This window comes from Macrotis lagotis, chromosome 1, assembly GCF_037893015.1.
Source record: "Macrotis lagotis isolate mMagLag1 chromosome 1, bilby.v1.9.chrom.fasta, whole genome shotgun sequence".
Lineage (NCBI taxonomy): Eukaryota > Metazoa > Chordata > Mammalia > Peramelemorphia > Peramelidae > Macrotis > Macrotis lagotis.
Window position 1 is genome coordinate 756,015,397 of NC_133658.1, and position 5,965 is coordinate 756,021,361.

Below are 5,965 nucleotides of genomic sequence, written 5' to 3' on the forward strand. Positions count from 1 at the left end.
TTGTTGGAAGTGGAGACACTAAAAAATAGTCACAATCCCTAGAGTCCTTGAATGGGATGTCTAGTTATGAGAACAAGGACTTGTACCTGATGGTTTGTCATATCCCAGTGATCAATAAAAACTAAGTAGGCTGTCCAAACCATGGGAAATACTCCCTCAATTTCTCAGCCTCCTCCACAGAGGAAAACCATTTTCAGCTATATGCTAAGTCTCTGTAGGATTGGATGCCACTGTTGTCCAACAGAGAAAGTAGGGACAGTGTGGTCTTTTTACCAGATTCCATTTCTTTCCTTTTAGAAATTCAGACCTGTCCTATTGACCAGGAATATGGGATGCCAATTTGGCTATTCCTTTGGTAGCTCAAAGGCAACCAGGAGAATCTAGGACATCTTAGAGCTTGGAAGAGAAGGGGAGGGGAGCAGGGAAATAGGCTCAAGGTTCAGATGTATAGGATGAGAGCAAAGACCATTACCTGTGCTTGTCCATCCAAGGTGACCTCTTTAGTTATCAGTCCCTCTTCCCATGGCGGGGGGGGGGGGGGGGGCGGTATTTGATTTGGTTTGGTTTGGTTGAGAGTGGGAGGTGGAAGGAGAATGGGAATTATGGAGAGACCTGGGCCAGGATGCCCTAGCAAAAGAGATAGTGAGCTGAGCAATAATAGAACCAGGAGTCTGGTTCTCCTTTCTAGCTCTTGTTGCCACTACTTTTCCAGCCTGACCGACAAGGGGCTTAACTCTCAGCACTGGGGCCAAGTAAATCTGGGAGATGCTGGGACTCCCTTTGCAGCAAACAGTAGTAGGGAAATACAATCATTTGTGTATAAACTAGAGTCATTTATAGTTGTGGAAACTTCCAACTCTGGGTGCTACAAACTTGGAACCAGGAGAAATTCTAGAGAGATGTCATCTGTATTATTACTGCCGGCCTCTGATAATTCCCCTGGTTCTCTTTCTCTCCCTCCTGGGACCTGCCCTCAACAACCTTCCCTGAGCTCCCTGCCAGAGCCCAAACAAAACCCAGCTGTAGGAACATGAGCCTCTCATTATGTCTTCCCAACTTCTACACAAACACTATTAGACCATAGAAGCTGAGAACAGTGGAGACATAAATTAGGGAACTATTGGGAAACATTTATAAGGAACAATCACCGACAATGGAGACAGATGGGTTGTTGAGCAGTCCTGTTTGATTCAAAGTTATTTATAAAGAACCTATTATGTCATTCATCTTCCTTTGGGAGGCTAGCCTGCTCTTGGGGAGCATGATCCCCCAGATAACCTCTCATACCCCTATACCTTTCTTTACTTCCTATCCCCTGATGTCACAGTTTCCCTTTGGGGAGCCTGCCCACTCTTGGGGAGCTTGATTCCACAAGTAACCTGCCTTGCCCCTATACCCTTCAATGCTGCTTATCCCCTCCTGGCAGCTGCTAATCTCCCTCTCCCTTAGCTACTGCTAACCACAATATCTAAATAAACTTTTTTTGTCCCTTAGGAAAAAAAAAAGAACCAACTATTGGGCAGAATATTACACTCTAGTATTGAGGAAAGTATACAGTCTAAATTAAGAATAATCTCTAACTATATGGAATTTACAGACTAGTGCAGGGATATGACATGTATTTGAACACCTATATTATCCAGAACATTCATCAGAGAGTTATAAAGCATACTGTGTAAGAAGTTTAGCAGAGAGGAAGATTGCTATTAACTTTAGGAATATCTGGAAAAGCTTCATGTAGGAGAAAGTATTTAAGTAGGACTTAGAGGATGAGAAATATGTGCACCCCAAAATATTTGTCTCTTTCATTAAAGATGTTCCACATAGCATCCATATGAAAAATAAGGACAGAGCACAGAGTTCTCTAGATGCTAGTGTTTATAGCATATATGCCGTTTTGCTGATTTCATCGAGTTCCAGAATATTTCATAATCCCCATGAGATCCATAGTCATTCAAAAGAATTCAGGCTTACTATCTACACAGGAAAATCAAATGGGTGAATAATATCTATTTTCTAGATCAATGATTTCTATACTTTTTTTTACTGTACCCCTGCCATTATAAAAATTCTTGAACATGCATTTCCAATATTTGTATATTTATTTATTTATAAATCATGTACATGTGTTATCATTAATTGGGTAAATTGTAAAACTCACACAGTTGGGTAAGTTGTAAAAACACATGAAAAAGGAAATTTTCTAAAAATGAGATAAACATGAAATAAGATTTGATACTAGAGACAATAAAGAATTAATGGAGTTTATTAAGTAGGGGATTGGCATGGCAATTGTGCTTTCAGATCACTTTGGCAGCTATGTAGAGGTTTAATTGAAAAAGAGACTGGAAGAGGGAGGACCATAAAAAAAAATATTGCAATTGTCCAGGCAAGAAGTGATAAGGACCTGAACTAGGATGATAACAGCCATGTGAGTGGAAAGAAAAAGATGTAGAAGACATTGTCACAGAACTGATGATATTTGGATAGTCAATTCAATTTACTTCAATAAATATTTATTAAATTCCTATACAATTTAGAAAAAGAAAATCACTGTTCTCAAGAAACTTACAACTGAATTGGGAAAGACAATGTACAAAAAGGAACCAAAAAAGGAGGTGGAGCACCCATTGTTGTTACACCCTGTAGCCTCCAATGAGAGAGAAGAAGAGCTAAAAAGATGTTGAGTATCATCATTTGGGGCAAGTAGGTGGTGCTGTAGATGGAGTATAGGCAGAGAATCAGGAAGCCTCATTTTCCAGACTTCAAATCTGACCTCAGAAATTAGCTGTGACCTTGGGCAAATCATTTAATCCTGTTTGCCTCAGTTCCTCATCTGTAAAATGAATTGGAGAAGAAAATGACAACCACTCCAGAAAACCCCAAATGGGGTCATGAAGAATTGGACATAACTAAAACTGATCCAAAATGAAAGGGAGGAAAGGTTCTAACTCATCAATTATTGCTCCTTTCCATAGAGCCAACCCAACAATAGGTACCAGCTGCAACAGAGAGGTGTCTGGCAGGGAGGGGTGGGGAGGCAGGGGATAGAACATAATTTTCCCAATGGTACCTGTTGTGTATATGCTCATAGCTATTACTATATAAATTTATTATAGCCTAATTTATATTATAACTACCATGAAGATAAAAGGGGATCAGAAGAAGAAAGCTTGCACAGCAGAAGGAGGGAAATAGATAGGGGAATTATGGAAGATAAAGATAGGTTTGGTTGTTACAGACAAGTCCATAATTGGTTGTCAGACTGAGGATGGAATTCGACCTATCTTCCAACCCTTAGATTGGATTATCACACACACCCCTGGGGGGGGGGCATGTTAGGACATGTTTCCCCAGAGTGAAAATGCCTCCCTGGGGAATCTGCCCTCTATTTTTATAGACCATTAGTCTAAGCTATGATATGTAGCACTTCAGGAAGACCATTAACTGAGCCCAGAATTGAACAGAAACAAAGAAGAGTGGACTCAATTGTCTCTGGGAATTTATATAATAAATATCATTATGTTTATATAATAATAATAATAATAATGATAATAATGTCAGGGCAGCTAGGTGGCATAGTGGTCCTGGATTCAGGAGGACTTGAGTTCAAATTCAGCCTCAGACACTTAATAATTTCCTAGTTGTGAGGCCTTGGGCAAGTCACTTAACCCTATTGCCTTTCAAAGACCCAAATAATAATAATGATAATGATAATGTTATCATTGCCACGACCCCAAGCTTCTCCCAGAAACATTTTTTTTGTGCTGGAATTGTATTACTATAAAACTTAACCTTGACAGAAATATTATGCTGGAGTTTTTTTAGAAAGATTTTATTTATTTTGAGTTTTACAATTTTTCCCCCATTCTTGCTTCCCTCCCCCCACCCCCCCACAGAAGGCATTCTATTAGTCTTTACATTGGTTCCATGCTATCCATTGATCTCAATTGAATGTGATGACAGAGAAATCATATCCTTAAGGAAGAAAAATAAAGTATGAGATAGTGAAATTACCTAATAATATAACTTTTTTTTTCTAATTTGATGGTAATAGTCTTTGGTCTTTGTTCAAAGTCCATAATTTTCTCTGGATACAGATGGCATCCTCCATTGCAGATAGCCCAAAATTGTCCCTGGTTGTTGCACTGAAGGGATGAGCAAGTCCATCAAGGTTGATCATCACCCCCCATGTTACTGTTAGGCTGTACAGTGTTTTTCTGTTCTACTCATCTCGCTCAGCACCAGTTCATGAAAATCTTTCCAGGCTTCCCTGAATTCCTATCCCTCTTGGATTCTAATAGAACAATAGTATTCCATGACATACACAAACCACAGTTTGTTAAGTCATTCCCCAATTGAAAGACATTCACTTAATTTCCAATTTTTTACCACCACAAACAGGGATGCTTTAAATATTTTTGTACAAGTGATGTTTTTACCCTTTTTCATCATCTCTTCAGGGTATAGACCCAGTAGTGGTATTGCTGGGTCAAAGGGTATGCACATTTTTGTTGCCCTTTGGGCATAATCCAAAATTGCTCTCCAGAAAGGTTGGATGAGTTCACAGCTCTACCAACAATGTATTAGTGTTCTAGATTTCACACATCCCTTCCAACATTGATCATTGCCCTTTCTGGTCATATTGGCTAGTCTGAGAGATGTGAGATGGTACCTTAGAGGAGATGCTTTAATTTGCATTTCTCTAATAAGTAATTATTTGGAGCAATTTTTAATATGACTATGAATTGCTTTTATTTCCTCAGCTGTAAATTGCCTCTGCATATCCTTTAGCCATTTGTCAATTGGGGAATTGTTTTTTTGAAAATTTGACTCAGTTCTCTGTATATTTTAGAAAGAAGTCCTTTGGATATGATTTCTATCTCATCACACTCAATTTGGATCAATGTACAACATGGAAACAATGTAAAGACTGACAAATTGCTTTCTGTGGTAAAACCCAAAATAAATAAAATCTTTAATTAAAAAAAAAGAAATGAGTCCTTTGTCAGAAATACTAGTTGCAAAAATTGTTTCCCAATTTACTACATTTCTTTTAATCTTGGTTATAGTGGTTTTGTCTGTGCAAAAGTTTTTTAATTTAATGTAGTCAAAATTATCTAGTTTGTTTTGAATGATGTTTTCTATCTCTTCCTTGGTCATAAATGGTTTCCCTTTCCATAGATATGACAGGCAAACTACTCCTTGATCTTCTAATTTGCTTATAATATTGTTTTTTATGTCTAAATCCTGTATCCATTTGGATCTTACCTTGGTATAGGGTGTCAGATGTTGGTCTAATCCAAGTTTCTGCCATACTAACTTCCAATTTTCCCAACAGTTTTTATCGGAGAGTTTTTATCCCAATAACTGAACTCTTTGGGTTTATCAAACAGCAGATTACTATAATCATTTCCTGCTGTTGCACCTAGTCTATTCCACTGGTCCACCACTCTATTTCTTAGCCAATACCAGACAGTTTTGAGGACTGATGCTTTATAATATAAATTTAGTTCTGGCAAGGTTAAGCCACCTTCTTTTGCACTTTTTTTCATTGAATCCCTGGAAATTCTTGACTTTTTATTTCTCCATATAAATTTACTTACAACTTTTTCTAACTCATTAAAATAATTTTTTGGAATTTTGATTGGTAGGGTGCTAAACAAGTAGTTTAGTTTTGGTAGAATTGTCATTTTTATTATATTAGTTCAACCTATCCATGAACAGTTGATGTTTGCCCAGGTATTTAAATCTGATTTTATTTGTGTGAAAAGTGTTTTGTAATTGTTTTCAAAAAGTTTTTGAGTCTGCCTTGGCAGATAGACTCCCAGGTATTTTATAGTGGCTGAGGTTACTTTGATTGGGATTTCTCTTTCTAGCTCTTTATGCTGTATCTTATTAGTCATATGTAGAAATATTGAGGATTTATGAGGGTTTGTTTTATATCCTGCTACTTTGCTAAAGT